The sequence below is a fragment of the Triticum dicoccoides genome, chromosome 2A (genome assembly GCF_002162155.2).
Source record: "Triticum dicoccoides isolate Atlit2015 ecotype Zavitan chromosome 2A, WEW_v2.0, whole genome shotgun sequence".
NCBI lineage: Eukaryota > Viridiplantae > Streptophyta > Magnoliopsida > Poales > Poaceae > Triticum > Triticum dicoccoides.
Window position 1 is genome coordinate 170,544,729 of NC_041382.1, and position 20,872 is coordinate 170,565,600.

A 20,872-nucleotide genomic window follows, 5' to 3' on the forward strand; every position below is an offset into this window, starting at 1 on the left:
CTCTCCATTGAAGAAGAAGAAGAGGAAGAAGAAGAGAGCAACCCCGAGGATACGAAGTATGCATATCATGAACACATGGCACTCGCTTCAAGGCAATTTTGGAGCAAGAAAAACTCGAGGACAAACTTTAACAAGAACAACTCAAGTGGTACGAAGAGCAAGCAACGTGTAAGGACTTTCTACAATTGTGGCAACATGAGTCATTTTGTTGCGGAGTGCCCGTATGAGAAGAGGGAAGACAATGGTGGCAAGCTCATCCGAAAGGACAAGGCCAAGTCGTTCCCCAACAAGAGCAACTTCACCAAGAAGACTCCTCCCAAGGCATTGGTGGTACAAGAAGAGTACAATGAGGATGATGATGATGGTGATGAGTCGGTTTCCATGGCCTCCGTTGCCATTTTGACCACTCCACGGGTGTCCCTCTTCGACTCACCCAATGAGAGCATCACCGCCAAATGCCTCATGGATAAAGCCACCAACAAGGTAACCCCCAACATAAAAACTACCATCATTAATCATCCTTCTCCGATGGATAGCATTAATGAACTTGAGGGAGCGAATGCGGAGAGAAATGAGTTTGAGGCCTTTATGGGCAAACTTGAGGGAAAAATCCAAGAAGCAATTTGTTGCTCTCTTGGAACAACTTGGTGAAGCCAATGACATGATCGAGGCTCACGAAGACACCATCACTAAGATGGAAGAGCATAGTCGTGACTATGCCGATGAGATTTCGGATCTTTCCAATGCTCTTGAGGAAGAGCGTGGTCTTCGTTTGTCTCTTGAGGAGTCACACAACGTTGATCATGCTAAGTTAAAGAAAGATTATGATCATGTCCTCATTGTTTCTCATGTGCTAAACTCCGAGAAGGCCGAACTTGAGGTTGATCTTGCTAGACTCAAAGAGGAGTTTGATCTACTTGACAAGGCTCACAAGGTCTTGAAGGGTGCTCATGCTAGCCTCAAAGAGTCTCATGATCAACTTCAAGTAAAGCTAACCAAGGAAAAGGCCATTTTTCCTCGTATGATGTTAATTGATAATGCAAATGCTACTAACCCGTGTTGTGAGCATGTGCATCTCGTTGAGGAGAACGCTAAGCTAAAGGGGCAACTTGAGAGAGGTCTTGCGACTTGCATACAAGGCAAGAAGAACCTCAACGACCTCTTGATTAACCAAAGGGAGTGGTGGCCAAGGAAGGGGTTGGGTACGTGCCCGACTCCAAGAACAAGAAGAAGAATGACAAGACCAAACGACCTCCTCCTCTCATGCAAACCTTTGTGAAGGAGGGAGAGAGTGCCTCCGAGGAGAAAAAGAAGAACAATGAGAAGGGTGGCGTTGTCAAAAAGGGCAATGCCACTCCTCGCATCAAAGCCAGCAAATTTAATCCTTCATATGTGTTATGCCGTGCTAGTGATGGGCATGTCTATGCCAAATTCGTTGGTTCTCCTCATGAATACATTGACTGGTCTATTTGGGTTCCAAAGACCCTTGTTACTAACATCAAAGGACCCATTACAAAATGGGTACCTAAAACCAAGCATTAATCTCTTGTAGGTGTTTGCTTCCGGTGGGGGATCATGGTTGCTCGATAGCGGAGCTACAAATCATATGACCGGAAACAAGGACTTGGTGGTGGATGTGCACAAGATTCCATCTATGCCCACCAATGTCGAGTGGGGTGACGCCTCATCCTCTAAGGTATTGGGACTCGGCAAGGTGGCCATCTCTCATGATCTCACGATCGAGAAGGTCATGCTTGTTGAGTCCCTTGCATACAATTTATTTTCCGTTCTTCAACTTGCAATCATGGGCTTTGCCACTTTCTTTGATATCGATACCGTGGCCCTCTTGTGGAGCAAGACTCTTAAAGTAGCCTTTGTTGGGCATGTCGAGAACGGTCTATATGTGATTAACTTTTCGGAGCGACCCACTAAGACCGCGACATGCCTAATGGCTAAAGTTGATGTGGGATGGCTTTGGCATCGTCGTCTATCCCATGTCAATATGAGATCTTTGCAAAGTCTTCTCAAGGGGGACCATGTCCGTGGACTAACGAATGTTAGTTTTGCTAAAGATCGTGCTTGCAGTGCTTGTATCGAAGGAAAGCTACATGAGAAGGCTCACCCTCCCACGACTATCATTTACTCAAAGAGGCCTTTGGAGCTCCTTCACATGGATCTCTTTGGGCCTCCATCCTTCGATAGTCTTGGAGGTAGGAAGTATTGCTTCGTGATTGTGGATGGCTACTCAAGATACATGTGGGTGTATTTCTTTAAGAGGAAGAGAGAGACCCAACAAACCGTCATTGACTTTACAAATGAAGCACAACGTCAACACAATGCAAAGATCTTGACAATAAGAAGTGAAAACGGCACCGAGTTCAAGAACTACACCTTGGATGAGTTTCTTAGTGATGAGGGGATCAAGCATCAATATTCCGCACCTTACACCCCTCAACAAAACAGTGTTGCGGAGAGGAAGAACCGGACGTTGATGGATGTGGCAAGGACCATGATGGTGGAGTTCATGTCTCTGTACAACTTTTGGGCTGAAGCCATCAACACCGCGTGTCATGCATCCAATCGGCTCTACCTCCGCAAGGGCTTGAACAAGACTCCATATGAGATACTCACCGGTAACAAGCCCAACCTCAAGTACCTTCGGGTGTTCGGGTGCAAGTGTTTCATTCTCGAGAAAGGTGTTCGGTTGTCTAAATTTGAGGCTAGAGCTTATGAGGGCATATTTGTTGGTTATGCTACGAACTCTCATGCTTACCGTGTCCTCAATAAATCCACGAGACTTATTGAGGAGATATGTAACGTGGAGTTTGATGAGGATAACGGCTCCCAAGTGGAGCAAAGTGGCACTTGTGATGTAGGTGATGAAATTCCTCCTCAAGCCATAAGAAGAATGGGTGTTGGTTTTATCCTACCCATTGAGGAACCCCTTGTGGCCGAAGGAGAAGGACAATGCTCCACTCAAGTGGAGCCATCACCAACCCAAGTCCCACATGTTTCCGAAGAACAACATGAAGGCCCTCGTCCTCAAGAACATGACCAAGGGCAAGATCATGCTCAAGACAGTGTTGACACATCAAGTGATGCCCAAGGTCAAGTTCTCTCCTCCGAGCAAGTTCAAGAACAAGAACAAGCTCAAGACGACACTCAAGATAATCAAGTGATCACTCCTCGTCTCACCCCCAAGGAGGATTTGGAGCGTCGTGCCGCCAAGGTTGCTTCCAAGCTCTCCACCAAGGATCATCTCATGATGAATGTGCTTGGAAGCTTAAGAAAGGGGGTAAGTACTCGTAGACAATTAGCAAACTATTGTGAGCATCATGCGTTTGTCTCTTGTGTCGAACCCCACAAGGTCTATGAGGCGCTAGGAGATCCGGATTGGCTCAATGCCATGCATGAAGAACTCAACAACTTCGAGCGCAACAAAGTGTGGAGATTGGTGCCAAGACCGACGGGGAACCACAATGTCATTGTAACCAAGTGGATATTTAAGAAAAAGCAAGATGCCCATGGGATTATCATTCGCAACAAGGCTCGTTTAGTAGCACAAGGCTACTCCCAAGTCGAGGGTATCGACTATGGTGAAACCTTTGCTCCCGTTGCTCGTCTTGAATCCATTCGCATGTTGATTGCATATGCTTCTCATCATAACTTTAAGTTACAACAAATGGATGTGAAGAGTGCTTTTCTTAATGGTCCTATTAATGAATTGGTTTATGTCAAGCAACCCCCCCCCCCCCCGGGTTCGGGGATCCCTACTTTCTCGATCATGTGTATCAACTCGATAAGGCACTCTATGGCCTTAAACAAGCCCCACGTGCATGGTATGACCACCTTACCGAGTTGTTACAAGCCGTGGTTTTGAAGTTGGGCTAATCGACACCACTCTTTTTACTAAGAAGGTCAAAGGGGAGTTGTTTGTGTGCCAATTATATGTTGATGATATTATCTTTGGTTCACCTAACAAAGCTTTCAATGAGGAACTTGCCGCTCTCATGACCTCAAAGTTCGAGATGTCTTCCATGGGAGAGTTGAAGTTCTTTCTAGGGTTCGAAGTGAAGCAAAGAAGAGAAGGAACCTTCATCAACCAATCCAAATACACTCAAGACATGCTGAAGAGATTCAAGCTAAGTGATGTCAAGCCGGCTTCCACTCCAATGCCCACCAAGTGCCAACTTGACATAGATCCCAATGGTAAAGTGGTGGATCAAAAGGTATATTGCTCCATGATTGGATCCTTGCTTTACCTTTGTGCATCTAGACCGGATATCATGTTGAGTGTGGGAATTTGTACACGGTTTCAAGCCGCACCTAAGGAAAGTCACTATGTGGCGGTCAAACGAATCTTTCGATATTTGGCTCATACCCCAAACTTTGTCTTATGGTACCCAAGAGGATCAAACTTTAAGCTTGTAGGGTACTCGGATTCCGATTGGGCGAGAGACAAAGTGGATAGGAAGTCCACTTCCGGAGGGTGCCAATTCCTTGGTTGCTCTTTGGTAAGTTGGTCTTCCAAAAAGCAAAGTTGTGTGTCTCTCTCGTCCACCGAAGCGGAGTATGTAGCAGCCGGTAGTTGTTGTGCACAAATCCTATGGATGAGGCAAACTTTAAAGGATTACGGTGTCACTTGTGACAAAGTGCCTCTTTGGTGTGACAATGAAAGTGCCATCAAGATCTCTCTCAACCCGGTGCAACACTTCGAGACGAAGCATATTGAGATTCGGTATCACTTAATCCGGGATCACATTAGGCGAGGAGAGATCGAGCTCAACTATGTCAACACTCATGATAGCCTTACAGATATTTTCATGAAGCCCTTGGATGAAGCAAGATTTCACGAGTTAAGGCATGAGCTAAATATCATTGATTCGAGCAATGTGGCTTGAACCCTTGCACACCCCACCACGCTCAATTTGTTGTCTAGTTTAGGTGTAGGCATGGACATAGGGGGAGTGTTGTTCTCTAAATGAACTCTTCCTCCCCCCATTATGCATAAATTGATCAAGTCTTTCACTTTAGACATTGTTGATGGTACTTGTGTTTCAAAGACGAGTTTTGGTCACGGGCCCATGGTTAAAATCTTCGCGGCGCCGTACCTCTTGACTCAAACATAGGTGGCCTCGACCACCGCCCTCTCTTGAAGAGGTGTGTCTTGGCCGTTTGCTGGTGTGCTCTCTCTTCTTGCCTTTTTGTTTTTTTAGCTAAGCCTTGTTGTTTGGTTGCCGTGTCGTGCTGGGCGGTACTACCACTGGTGGTGCGCGGTACTACCGCTTATAAGCGGTACTACCGCCCCCCAGCGCGGTACTACCACTGAGGGATGGGACCAGGGGGTTATATGGGGGCAGGGGGAGGTTTCTTCTCCCCCATACCCATTCACTTTGCCCCCTCGTTCCTCTTCCTCTCTCTCCAGCCTCGCCATGTCGCGAGAGGGCTCCGGCGGATCTTCGTCTCCGGGGCGTCCCTCTCCATTTCCTTCGGTGGAGTCGATCCCCACCTCGTTCTCTTGCCATGGATGTCGGTATTGCCCCCGTTCCTTCTCTCCCTTTGTCTTGTTTTCAGATCTTGCTTCTTACGGGGAATGGGGGTTGCATCTCTAGATTTTTAGCTAAATCTAGGCTTAAGTAGGTTGGAGAAGGCAACTAGACTATCTAGATTAGAGTTTGGTAGGAATATTTCTTAATTTGGCAGGCCGATAGTGCCGGATCTGACCACGGTAGTAGGAAACCGCTGTTTCCCCGCCTCGAGCGGTACTACCGCTCTGGTTGGAGCGGTACTACCGCTTGACCTCGAGCGGTACTACCGCTCTCTTTGGAGCGGTACTACCGCTTGGGCGGTACTGCCGCGGGCATGTCACGGTAGTACCACTGCCTGCCAAGTTCCATCATGTTCCTGCCTTATCTTGATCCTTTTGTTGTGTTTGTTGGCTTATGCTCGTTCTTTCTGGTTGTTTTGCGTGTTCTTGTGTTTGGCTCCAGGTGATGAACATCCTGAGCATCAAGCTCGCCGTATCAACCCCGGGCGTGCAACGTCAAAGCGCTACCACACCTCTGAGTCAGCCGGTGGTTCCTCTAGCACCCAACCGCCACCAGCAGGTGCAACCGCAAGTGTTCCTCCACCTCCTCAGCAGTCGAAGAGATCCGCCAACAAGCCAAAAGGAAAGACTGTGACTGAGATGACTGCCAAGGAGTTTTGGGAAAGGCGTCGCCGCAATCCCTATGAGGTGGACCAAGATCCCACTTTTGTCAACCGCCCGTTCTGGAACCGATTTCAGTTTGCCATCTATTTTGATGTGATCAAGGTAAAGAAGAATCTCTATGTTGATGTTTTCTCCATTGACACTGATGCCATGGAGAAGGACCCTGAGTACTTTGGCGAAGCCCTTCAGATGTGCACTTAGCTGAACATTCTCAGGATCATGCAGTTCAACAAGGATTTCGATGCAGATTTGGTGGCTCAATTCTATGCTACCGTTCATCTTGGAACGGATGCCGATAGGACTCTAACTTGGATGACCAATGGCAAGTTGCTTTTCGTCAAGTGGAAGGCCTTCATGGAGTTACTTGATGTGGAAGATCACGGGCTTGAGACATCAGTAGGTTTCCGCCCTCACCGCAATACTACATCCACCCATAAGCAAGCCCTTTGGCCCTACTGCACTGTGAAGGTTCACCCAGTGACTAAGAAGGAAACCTATGAGATGTCTCCGTATCTGAACATTCTTCATCGTGTCTTCCGTGAGACTCTCTTCCCTCACATTGGGAATCTGGATATGGTCCACTCATATCTCGTGGACATGCTTCTTTTCTGTCAGCATGAGAAGGAAGCAAACACTGGAGAGAGCCTGGATATTTCTCATGTTATGTGGTCTGAACTTCTTTCTGCCGTTTCTGAGCGCAAGTGCCCGATATATGGTCCATTCATCATGAGGCTCATTGGGAGGTCCTGGGCACATATCTATCCCAGAGTGATGCTGGAAACTGGAGACTTGGTTTCCCATGAGATCAAGCGTCTAAGGAAGAAGGACAATTGGGTCACCCCAGCGCCTGAACCTAGGGGTCCGTCTGCTGCTGCTGCTGCTACCATGGAGACCGAGGGTGGGGCTGCCACTGATGATCACGAGGAGGACTTTGGGCCCTCTAGTGCAGAACCTTCATGGGCGAAGAAGCTTAAAAGCAAGATGAAGAAGCTTTTCTGCATGGAGTCTCATGGTCAGTACATGACTCATGTGGCGGAGAAGCATGCCAGGGTGCGCCACAAGGAGCTCATGCGTCACCTGGGAGCGACAGTTGCCAGTGGTTCTGAGGGACAGATCACTGAAGAGGAGGAATGGATTCATCAGCATTGCCCTTGGACCGACTCCGACGCCGAGCAGTTTCCGACCAACGACGAAGATGAAGATGATCACGCTGAGATGTGATGTTCGAGATCCTCAGCTTGCCATCACCTGGAGTCATAGCATCGCTCTTTGCCCTTTTGGTGTCTCGATGCCAAAGGGGGAGAGTGTGTAGGGATTTGTGTTGTTGCCGTGCTTTGAGTGTGTCTTTGTGTCGTCTTGTGTTTTCTTGTGTGTTCTCTCGGTGTCTTTGTTTGGTTTGGTTTGGTGCCTGTGAGACCTAAGTTCTAGACATATGGTGTGAGACATATGCTCCCTATCGCTACCTTATTACTTATGTCTATTCAGTACTGTAGTATATTATGAGTTGCATGCTTGTCCTATTTTATACTCTTCTCTCATATATCATGTGCTTAGAATTGTTGGACTATAAAATATAGGGGGAGTGTTGATCCGGATGTGTGTGTCTTGCTTTCCTAATGCTCCTCTAACTAGGTGCACACATTCAGGGGGAGCCCGTCTATACTTTGTAGTTCTTAGTTTTCTTACTTTTATATCTTTTCCTTGTGCAAATCCCTAGTTGTCATCAATCCACCAAAAAGGGGGAGATTGTTGAGGCATATCTCTCTTGAGGTAGTTTTGGTGATTGATGACAACATGTTTGCGGACTAATCATGTGCGTTGAGTAGTTCATAGATTCATCCTTGGCACGAGACGTTTTCTTCCCTTCGGAGTGTCATTCAAGACGGTGTAGCTCTTTCGTTTCTCTTTCGGTGGACTAGTTGCGTAGAGGCCACCGTACTATCAAGAGGGGGTCCGCTGGGGTATTGCTTGGGTGGAATCAACACGTACACATCAGCTTCTCACCCTCAGAGCTCTTCCACTTCATTGCAGAGAGCTCTTCTCTTTCTGTGTCTTGTCTGGGTTCCAGCGGTAGTACCACGCAACCCAGCGGTAGTACCGTTGAGGAGTCACAAGCGGCAGTACCGCCTCGCAGTACTGCTGGTGACTCCACAGCAATAGTACCGCTGGCCTGCCTGGCACCACCGCCTCGTCCTCAGCCTCGACGGAGAGATCTTCTCTCTCTCTCTTGTCTGTGTCCCAGCGGTAGTACCGCACTACCAGTGGTAGTACCGCCGAAGGGTCACAAGCGGCAGTACCACTCCCCAGCGGTAGTACCGCCGGTGACCCCGCAGCTGTACTACTGTTGGGCTGTCTGGCCCCTACCGCCTCGACTCGAGGGCTCTTTTTCTCGTGTCGGGTTTTTCGGCACTAGTTGCGGCAGTAGAGGCCGTAGTACCGCTTCGGAGCGGTAGTACCGCCCTTACCACCATGGTAGTACCGCGCTGGGTCCAGATCCCTGCTGCCCTTCTCTGCGCGGCAGTACCGCTAGCTGGAGCGGCAGTACCGCTAGCTCAGCGGTAGTACCACCCCCCCTTAGCGGTACTACGGCCCTGTGCGGGCCTGGTTGGTGGGGCAATGGTTGGATTGTTGCCCCCACTATAAAAGGGGGTCCCTTCTTCCCCTTTGACTCACCTCTTCCCCCTCAAGCTCCATTAATGCTCAAGCTCCATTAATGCTCCAAGCTCCATTAATGTTCCAAGCTCCATTTTTGCCCGATCTATCTCTCTAGCCAATCAAACTTGTTGATTTGCTTGGGAGTGGTTGAGAAGGCCCCGATCTACACTTCCACCAAGGGATTTTCGATTCCCCCACTCATCCCTAGCGGATCTTGTTACTCTTGGGCGTTTGAGCACCCTAGACGGTTGAGGTCACCACGGAGCCATAGTCCATTGTGGTGAAGCTTCGTGGTATTGTTGGGAGCCTCCGATTAAGTTGTGGAGATTGCCCTAACCTTCTTTGTAAAGGTCCGGTTGCCGCCTTCAAGGGCACCAATAGTGGAATCATGGCATCTCGCATTGTGTGAGGGCATGAGGAGAATACGGCGGCCCTAGTGGCTTCTTGGGGAGCATTGTGCCTCCACACTGCTCTAACGGAGACGTACTTCCCCTCAAAAGGAAGGAACTTCGGTAACACATCCTCGTCTTCACCGGATCCACTCTTGGTTATCTCTTACCTTTACTTGTGCAAGCTCTTTAGTGTTACTTCTCTTGCTTGCTTGTATGCTAGTTGTTATTGCATCATAGGTTGCTCACCTAGTTGCACATCTAGACAACCTACTTTGATGCAAAGTTTAATTTGGTAAAGAAAAGTTAAAAATTGGCAGTTTCCTATTCACCCCCTCTAGTCAAACATATCGATCCTTTCATCTATGAATAATATTTGAATGTTCTCTGAATTCATTTATGTATGATTGGTTATCTTTGCAAGTCTCTTAGAATTATCAGTTTGGTTTGGCCTACTAGATTGATCTTTCTTGCAATGGGAGAAGTGCTTAGCTTTGGGCTCAATCTTGCGGTGTCCTTTCTCGGTGACAGTAAGGGCAGCAAGGCACATATTGTATTGTTGCCATCGAGGATAACAAGATGGGGTTTTCTTCATATTGCGTGAGTCTATCCCTCTACATCATGTCATCTTGCTTAAGGCGTTACTCTGTTTTTAACTTAATACTCTAGATGCATGCTGGATAGCGGTCGATGAGTGGAGTAATAGTAGTAGATGCAGGAAGGAGTCGGTCTACTTGTCTCGGACGTGATGCCTATATACATGATCGTACCTAGATATTCTCATAACTATGCTCAATTATGTCAATTGCTCAACAGTAATTTGTTCACCCATCGTATAATACTTATGCTCTCGAGAGAAGCCACTAGTGAAACCTATGGCCCCCGGGTCTATCTTTATCATATTAATCTCCTACTACTTAGTTATTTCTTTTGCTATTTACTTTGCCGTTATTTTACTTTGCATCTTTTATCACAAAAATACCAAAAATATTATCTTATCATATCTATCAGATCTCACTCTCGTAAGTGGCCCTATAGGGATTGACAACCCCTATTTGTGTTGGTTGCGGGGATTTATTTGTTTTGTGCAGGTGCGAGGGACTCGCGCATAGCCTCCTACTGGATTGATACCTTGGTTCTCAAAAACAGAGGGAAATACTTACGCTACTTTGCTGCATCATCCCTTCCTCTTCAGGGAAAACCAACGCAGTGCTCAAGAGGTAGCAAGAAGGATTTCTGGTGCCGTTGCGGGGGAGGTCTACGCAAAAGTCAACATACCAAGTACCCATCACATACCCTTATCTCCCGCATTACATTATTTGTCATTTGCCTCTCGTTTTCCTCTCCCCCCACTTCACCCTTGCCGCTTTATTCGCCCTCTCTCTCTATCCTCCCTCTCTATTTGCCTCTTTTTGCCCGCTTGCTTTTTGTTTGCTTATGTGTTAGTTTGTTTGCTTGTCGTTATGTCTAGTCCTTTACCTTCTGCTTCTATGTCTGAAATTGGGGAAACTATTGTCGATAATAATTTTGATGCTCCTACTAAAGAACCCACTATCTCACATATAAAAAGATTCCGTGTTGGTAGTGGTAATATTATTGGAAAAGGAGTTATTCAAGATTTCTTCACTTGTGCCGGTGCTTTACCTTCTATGGGTAGTTCTATTATTTATATAACTAGTAGTCTTGCGGACGCTATTGCCACGCTTGTAGTTGAGCTTGAAAGACAATTCGTGCACATGCATCCTTCTATACAAAGGATTTTCCTGGAATTCTCTAATCTTGAGCATTCTTCTGTTAAGCGTGCCGCTACTATCTTCTTGGCTCATGAGTTTAGATTCAAAATAAAAGAGGCCAAAGAAATCTTTGCACATTATAGGATGGACGCTTGCCGTCCTCCCATAGAGGCTATCCTCTTTGATCAAGAAGAAATAATGCGCTTTCAATCTCTAGATTATGTTGCTTTCAATGAAAATCTTAGAAGAAGGGTTCCTACCAATGTTTTAGTTGATAGAATTTCTGAACTTAATGATGATTTGGCTATTCGAAATAATGAACTAGGATATTCTCTTGAATATAGGCTCACAAAGTTCTGTCAAAAGAATGCTTATAATGATGAATTGGTTGTCCAATATGAAGGACCAAAGGAGGAACCTATACCTCCCAAGGTTGATCTTGGGGACTTTTGTCCCATTAAATTTAGCCCTTTTAATTACTTTTGCTTGCCTCAAATAAAACTTGCTGCCGAACATAGAGAATATGAAATGAGCTTTAATAATCTATCTTACTATTATGGCAATACCTAGATCTATCCTCGCTTTTATGCCTAGCTAGGGGCGTTAAACGATAGCGCTTGTTGGGAGGCAACCCAATTTTATTTTTATTACTTTCTTTTTGCTCCTGTTTAGTAATAAATAATTTATCTAGACTCTGTTTTGGTTGTGTTTTTTTGTGTTTAATTAGTGTTTGTGCCAAGTAGAACCGTTGGGAAGACTTCGGGAAAGTCTTGTTGAACTTGCTGTAAAAAACAGAAACTTTAGCGCTCATGAGAACTGCTGTAATTTTTATTTGGAGAGTGATATTTAGTTAATTGTTTTTGAAGCTAATTAATAGATAAATTCCTCACGTTCAGAAAATTATTTTAGAATTTTTGGGGTTCCAGATCTTGCGCTAGCTACAGATTACTACAGACTGCTCTGTTTTTGACAGATTCTGTTTTTCGTGTGTTGTTTGCTTATTTTGATGAATCTATGGCTAGTAAAATAGTTTATAAACCATAGAGAAGTTGGAATACAGTAGGTATAACACCAATATAAATAAAGAATGAGTTAATTACAGTACCTTGAAGTGGTCTTTTATTTTCTTTCGCTAACAGAGCTCACGAGATTTTCTACTTTAAGTTTTGTGTTCTGAAGTTTTCAAGTTTTGTGTAAAGATTTGATGGATTATGGAACAAGAAGTGGCAAGAGACTAAGCTTGGGAATGCCCATGGCACCCCCAAGATAATCTAAGGACACCTAAAAGCCAAAGCTTGGGGATGCCCTGGAAGGCATCCCCTCTTTCATCTACTTCTATCGGTAACTTTACTTGGAGCTATATTTTTATTTACCACATGATATTTTTTTGCTTGGAGCGTCTTGTATGATTTGAGTCTTTGCTTGTTAGTTTAACACAATCACCCTTGCTGTACACACCTTTTGAGAGAGCCATACATGATTTGGAATTTGTTAGAATACTCTATGTGCTTCGCTTATATCTTTTGAGTTATATAATTTTGCTCTAGTACTTCACTTATATCTTTTAGAGCACAGTGGTGGATTTGTTTTATAGAAACTATTGATCTCTCATGCTTCACTTAGATTATTTCGAGAGTCTTAATAGCATGGTAATTTTCTTAAAATCTTAATATGCTTGGTATACAAGATTAATAACAAAACTTTCTTATGAGTGTGTTGAATACTATGATAAGTTTGATACTTGATAATTGTTTTGAGATATAGAGATGGTGATATTAAAGTCATGCTAGTTGAGTAGTTGTGAATTTCAGAAATACTTGTGTTGAAGTTTGTGATTCCCGTAGCATGCACGTATGATGAACCATTATGTGATGAAGTCGGAGCATGATTTATTTATTGATTGTCTTCCTTAGGAGTGGCGGTCGGGGACGAGCGATGGTCTTTTCCTACTAATCTATCCCCCTAGGAGCATGCGCGTAATACTTTGCTTTTATAACTTGTAGATTTTTGCAATAAGTATAGGAGTTCTTTATGACCAATGTTGACTCCATGGATTATACGCACTCTCACCCTTCCACCTTTGCTAGCCTCTCTAATACCGCACACCTTTCGCCGGTATCATACACCCACCATATACCTTCCTCAAAACAGCCACCATACCTACCTATTATGGCATTTCCATAGCCATTCAGAGATATATTGCCATGCAACTTTCCACCATTATGACACACTCCATCATTGTCATATTTCTTAGCATGATCATGTAGTTGACATCGTATTTGTGGCAAAGCCACCATTCATAATTCTGTCATACATGTCCCTCATGAGTCATTGCATATCCCGGTACACCGCCTGAGGCATTCACATAGAGTCATATTTTGTTCTAAGTATCGAATTGTAATTGTTGAGTTGTAAGAAAAATAAAAGTGTGATGATCATCATTATTAGAGCATTGTCCCAGTGAGGAAAGGATGATGGAGACTATGATTCCCCCACAAGTCGGGATGAGACTCCGGACGAAAAATAAATAAAAGAGGCCAAAGAAGCCCAAATAAAAAAAGGAGAAAGAAAAGAGGCCATAAAAAACAGAAAAAGGCCCAAATAAAAAAATGAGAGAAAAAGAGAGAAGGGACAATGTTACTATCCTTTTACCACACTTGTGCTTCAAAGTAGCACCATGATCTTCATAGTAGAGAGTCTCTCATGTTATCACTTCCATATACTAGTGGGAATCTTTCATTATAGAACTTGGCTTGTATATTCCAATGATGGGCTTCCTCAAATTGCCCTAGGTCTTCATGAGCAAGCAAGTTGTATGCACACCCACTTAGTTTCTTTTTGAGCTTTCATATACTTATAGCTCTAGTGCATCCGTTGCATGGCAATCCCTACTCACTCACATTTATATCTATTGATGGGCATCTCCATAGCCCGTTGATACGCCTAGTTGATGTGAGACTATCTTCCCCCTTTTTGTCTTCTCCACAACCACCATTCTATTCCACCTATTGTGCTACATCCATGTCTCACGCTCATGTATTACGTGAAAATTGAAAAAGTTTTCAGAATGTCAAAAGTATGAAACAATTGCTTGGCTTGTCATCGGGGTTGTGCATGATTTAAATATTTTGTGTGGTGAAGATAGAGTATAGCCAGACTATATGATTTTTTAGGGATAACTTTCTTTAGCCATGTTATTTTGAGAAGACATAATTCCTTTGTTAGTATGCTTGAAGTATTATTATTTTTAATGTCAATATGAACTTTTGTCTTGAATCTTTCAGATCTGAATATTAATACCACAATTAAGAATAATTACATTAAAATTATGCCAAGTAGCACTCCGCATCAAAAATTCTGTTTTTATCATTTACCTACTCGAGGACAAGCAGGAATTAAGCTTGGGGATGCTTCATACGTCTCCAACGTATCTCTAATTTTTGATTGCTCCATGCTATATTATCTACTGTTTTAGACATTATTGGTCTTTATTATCCACTTTTACATTATTTTTGGGACTAACCTATTAACCGGAGGCCCAGCCCAGAATTGTTGTTTTTTGCCTGTTTTAGGGTTTCGAAGAAAAGGAATATCAAACGGAGTCCAAACGGAATGAAACCTTCGGGAACTTGATTTTTAGGAAGATTATGATCTGGGAGACTTGGACCCTACGTCAAGAAAGAAAACAAGAGGGCACGAGGTAGGGGGGGCGCGCCCACCCCCACCAGGCGCGCCCTCCACCCTCGTGGGCCCCCTGTTGCTCCACCAACGTACTCCTTCCTCCTATATATACATATGTACCCCCAAACGATCACATACAGAGCCAAAACCCTAATTCCACCGCCGTAACTTTTTGTATCCATGAGATCCCATATTGGGGCCTGTTCCGGAGCTCCGCCGGAGGGGGCATTGATCACGGAGGGCTTCTACATCAACACCATAGCCTCTCCGATGAAGTGTGAGTAGTTTACCTCAGACCTACGGGTCCATAGTTAGTAGCTAGATGGATTCTTCTCTCTTTTTGGATCTCAATACAGTGTTCTCCCCCTCTCTTGTGGAGATCTATTCGATGTAATCTTCTTTTTGCGGTGTGTTTGTTGAGATTGATGAATTCTTGGTTTATGATCAAGTCTATCTATGAATAATATTTGAATCTTCTCTGAATTCTTTTATGTATGATTGGTTATCTTTGCAAGTCTCTTCGAATTATAAGTTTGGTTTGGCCTACTAGATTGATCTTTCTTGCAATGGGAGAAGTGCTTAGCTTTGGGTTCAATCTTGCGGTGTCCTTTCCCGGTGACAGTAAAGGCAGCAAGGCACGTATTGTATTGTTGCCATCGAGGATAACAAGATGGGGTTTTCTTCATATTTCATGAGTCTATCCCTCTACATCATGTCATCTTGCTTAAGGCGTTACTCTGTTTTTAACTTAATACTCTAGATGCATGCTGGATAGCGGTCGATGAGTGGAGTAATAGTAGTAGATGCAGGCATGAGTCGGTCTACTTGTCTCGGACGTGATGCCTATATATATGATCATACCTAGATATTCTCATAACTATGCTCAATTCTGTCAATTGCTCAACAATAATTTGTTCACCCACCATAGAATACTTATGCTCTCGAGAGAAGCCACTAGTGAAACCTATGGCCCCCGGGTCTCTCTTTATCATATTAATCTCCTTCTACTTAGTTATTTCCTTTGCTATTTACTTTGCCTTTATTTTACTTTGCATCTTTTATCATAAAAATACCAAAAATATTACCTTATCATATCTATCAGATCTCAATCTCGTAAGTGGCCCTATAGGGATTGACAACCCCTATTTGCGTTGGTTGCAAGGATTTATTTGTTTTGTGTAGGTGCGAGGGACTTGCGCGTAGCCTCCTACTTGATTGATACCTTGGTTCTCGAAAACTGAGGGAAATACTTACACTACTTTGCTGCATCATCCCTTCCTCTTCGGGGAAAACTAACGCAGTGCTCAAGAGGTAGCAGTAGGCGCGCCCCACCCTCGTGGATAGGGTGTGGGCCCCTGGCCTTGATTCTTTCGCCAGTATTTTTATATATTCCAAAAATATTCTCCGTTGATTTTCAGGTCATTCCGAGAACTTTTATTTCTGCACAAAAATAACACCATGGCAATTCTGCTGAAAACATCATCAGTCCGGGTTAGTTCCATTCAAATCATGCAAGTTAGAGTCCAAAACAAGGCAAAAGTGTTTGGAAAAGTAGATATGATGGAGATGTATCAGACACCGATCTGGATGACTCTAAGTCTCGATCTAGATACATATCAAAATGGGAGCAATTAGCTAGAGTAGCTCCGTGCAAAGCATTGTTGAGATAGAAAAATTGCAAAATACATACGGCTCTGAATGTGGCAGACCTGTTGACAAAATTTCCCTAACAAGCAAAACATGATCACTCTTTGGGTGTTAATCACATAGTGATGTGAACTAGATTGTTGACTCTAGTAAACCCTTTGGGTGTTAGTCAAACGGAGATGTGAATTAATCACATAAAGATCTGAACTATTGGTGTTAAATGACATGACGATGTGAACTAGATTATTGACTCTAGTGCAGGTGGAAGACTGAAGGAAATATGTCCTAGAGGAAATAATAAAGTTGTTATTTATATTTCCTTATATCATGATAAATGTTTATTATTCATGCTAGAATTGTATTAACCGGAAACTTAGTACATGTGTGAATACATGGACAAACAGAGTGTCCCTAGTATGCCTCTACTTGACTAGCTCGTTAATCAAAGATCGTTAGCTTTCCTAGCCATGGACATGTGTTGTCATTTGATGAATGGGATCACATCATTAGAGAATGATGTGATGGACAAGACCCATCCGTTAGCTTAGCATAATGATCGTTCAGTTTTATTGCTACTGCTTTCTTCATAACTTATACATGTTCCTCGGACTATGAGATTATGCAACTCCTGAATACCCGAGGAACACCTTGTGTGCTATCGAACGTCACAACGTAACTGGGTGATTATAAAGATGCTCTACAGGTGTCTACGATGGTGTTTGTTGGGTTGTCATAGATCGAGATTGCGATTTTGTCACTTCGTGTATCGGAGAGGTATCTATGGGCCCTCTCGGTAATGCACATCACTCTAAGCCTTGCAAGGATTGTGAATAATGAGTTAGTTGCGGGATGATGCATTATGGAATGAGTAAAGAGACTTGATGGTAACGACATTGAACTAGGTATAAGGATACCGACGATCGAATCTCGGGCAAGTAACATACCGATGACAAAGGGAACAACATATATCGTTATGCGGTTTGGCCGATAAAGATCTTCGTAGAATATGTGGGAGCCAATATGAACATCCAGGTTCTGCTATTGGTTATTGACCGGAGACGTGTCTCGGTCATGTCTACATAGTTCTCGAACCCGTAGGGTCCACACGCTTAACATTCGATGACGATTTTGTATTATATGAGTTATGTGATTTGGTGACCGAATGTTATTCGGAGTCCCGGATGAGATCACGGACATGAAGAGGAGTCTCGAAATGGTCGAGAGGTAAAGATTCATATATAGGACGATAGTATTCGGACACCGAAAGTGTTCCGGGGGTACCGGGTACGTATCGGGTCACCGGAAGTGGTTCCGGGCACCCCCCCTCGGCAAAGATATGGGCCTTATTGGGCCAAGGGCGGGACAGACCATGCCCTAGTGGGCTGGTGTGCCCCATATGGGCCGATCTAAGTGGAGAAAGGAAAAGGGGAGGAGTAAAGGAAATAGAGGGAATAGGATTCCCCCTTCCTTTCCCGTTTCCCCTCTCCCCTCTTTCCTTCCCCACTTCAGAGATAAGGAAAGGGGGAGGCCGAATTGGAGGAGGCCCCCATGTAGGATTCCTCCTAATTGGGGCGGCCCAAGGCTACTCCCCTCCCCCTCCCACCTATATATACATGGGGAGGGGGCGCCTAGAAGATAAACCAACCGTTGCTAGCAGTGTGCGGCGCCCCCCTCCGCAGTTTACACCTCCAATCATATTCACGTAGTGCTTAGGCGAAGCCCTGCGCGGATCACTTCACCATCACCATCACCACACCGTCGTGCTGACAGAACTCTCCTTCGACACTTTGCTGGATCAAGAGTTCGAGGGACGTCATCGAGTTGAACGTGTGCAGAACTCGGAGGTGTCGTACGTTCGGTGCTTGATCGATCAGAACAAGAAGAAGTTCGACTACATCAACCACGTTGTCAAACGCTTCCGCTTTCGGTCTATGAGGGTATGTGGACACACTCTCCCCCTCTCATTGCTATGAATCTCCTAGATAGATCTTGCGTGAGCGTAGGAAATTTTTTAAATTGCATGTTGCGTTCCCCAACATTTAGATTATATTTTCGTAGCATTCGGCCCACAACTACTCCAAACACCGTTGCAACCCCAGCACCTCCCCCAATTGATTTCCCTATGGCTTCGTCATCGCTCTCTCGAACGTCCTTTCTCACCTTCAATGGCGCACCATGGTATTTTTGCAAAAAACTATGTTGTTCTCTTTGATTATTACAAATTAGCTACAAAACTACACATCGATAGTCCACCTGTAATGGAAAAAAATTTGACCCACAAATTAAAGTACTACAAACTACGCACCAAGGGGGCCTCCCGTCATGAAACAAATTGGACCCATATATAAATAAATTAAGAAGGACAAGGATCAAACATGCGACCAGGGCCTTCAAGCCGCACATTAATAGGCAACATAGTACATCAACGTTTGTTGTACCCCCCTTTGTTGATATAAATTTTTTATATTACCAAAACCTATTTAATGGATAACATGTTTAATATTATTTTTAGTACATTAGTGGGACCGGCTTGTTAGCACGTACTATTCTCCTTCACTTACTGGTGGGTTCCATGTCCGCTCTCTCTCTCCTCCCCTTCTACGTTTAGACGCATGGGCAAACACGAAGAACTCATGGGCGATGTTGTTGTTGACCATATCTGGACGCGTTCACAAGTTATGGCACCAGTTTCACGTACAACTAGTACTAGTCAATGTGTATGAATGCACGTTGCTTTGGAAGTATATTAAGTGCATGCAGATATTAAGTAGGATATTATTTGCGTGTTATTATGTGATTAGCACTATTTTTGGCATGAAATTAACTACACGCTAAACGTGTTGAGGGCTCGACATTGAAGCAGTCTAGGTCATCGAATTGACATGATTAGATGGCCGAGATTAATTGGATCTGCCCCTTTGCACTAGTGTGCATCAGTCCTAAACAAACGGTTTTTAACCCCTTTCCGTGACAACATATGGAACCGTCTCCAAGTGAGTATGGGCGATAGGGGGGTCCTTCCCACATGACCCAGAAACCGTGAGGGATAGGGAGCCTTGATGCATAGTTGTCCCCGTATAACCGTTTCCGATATCTCGAATATCCCAAATGCTTCATCCTTGCCACTCGTTTGTGCTCGCATCGCCATCGCAGTCGAAGTTTTGTGGTTCTGCCTAAAACCAGGCAGATTCTAGGCACGACAGTTTTCTAGGAAGATTCTAGGCACGGGACATTTACGATGCCTGGCACATCACAAACAGTTCATGATTATAATCCATGTATGATAGGTAGACAGTCACACACATTTAGTTTTCCCGCACCGTATGTGATAGTGTCTGACATCACACACGCTTTGCAAACGGCAACTGTGTGCATGCTTGCACACGTTTCCTCTCTGTGAACCGTCTCAGATTATGGTGTATATCGCAAATGTTTGTGTTTTGCCAACCGTGTGTGCCATAATGACCTGCACAACGTAATTTCGCCCTAATTTAATTGCTGCTATTTAAAATTGTACCTAATTTAAACTTGAAAGTAGGCTATAGCTTTATTCATATCCATCAGGTTCAAACAACAAATGCATTATTCAATTCACAGGTACATATGTTTAAGAATTACAGAAGCACCAAATAGAGAATGATGTACCAGGGTTCTATACTTGTACTATTATAGATGGTAAAGAAAGAGGCGACATTCATTCCAGTTGCTAAACAAGGTGAAGCGGAATGGCCCTATTGTGCTCTCCTGGATGCAGAAGGCATGCATGACTCTAGTCCAACCCCTTGTGATGGCCGACCGCCAATCATGTAGTTTGAGAGGTAATCTTGAGTAAACTGCTTCGGGGTCCACTGCAAAAGAAAAAAGATTCCGATATTGTCATCTAACACAACTCATTACAGGCAGTAAAAAGAAGCATACAGGGTTCTTACTTACCATCATGCAGTTCACTGTTGTCTTGCATAAAGCGTAAACAAATAGTTAAATTGACATCTTTTGACCCATTTTAGTAACAATCATTCCCAGTTTCATCACTTGATGCTGGTTCATGAATATCTAATTGCCCCATACGCAGAAAGGGTCGAAGTGTGCATCTTTGGCAATGATATATGTACCTCAAAGCACCAAGTTAATATTAGAAGCTAAACAACAATTGAAAAATGATGTAGTACAACACTCCATCCATCCCATTATATAAGATTTTATTACATGTATATCTAGACATCATCAGAACATTAAGGTAACACTCTTCCTTGTTGCTATGTAGCCTGGGATTGCATATTTAATCATTCAGTACAATGCATGTTGCTAAACAACAATAGAAAAACGAAAAGGCATGTTAACTGCAATATCCTTAACAACAACCAAATATCGTAATTCATAGTGGTATTGTTGAAACTGTTATTGATGAAATTGAACTGCACAGCAAATAGTTGCACATATAGAGCTTCACATTGTGAAGAACTGAAATAAACAAGTCATAAGGTTCAACCAAAAGTAGCATGCATTCAAACATAAATATAGATAGTTTTGCATAACCAAACATAAAACATAAATTT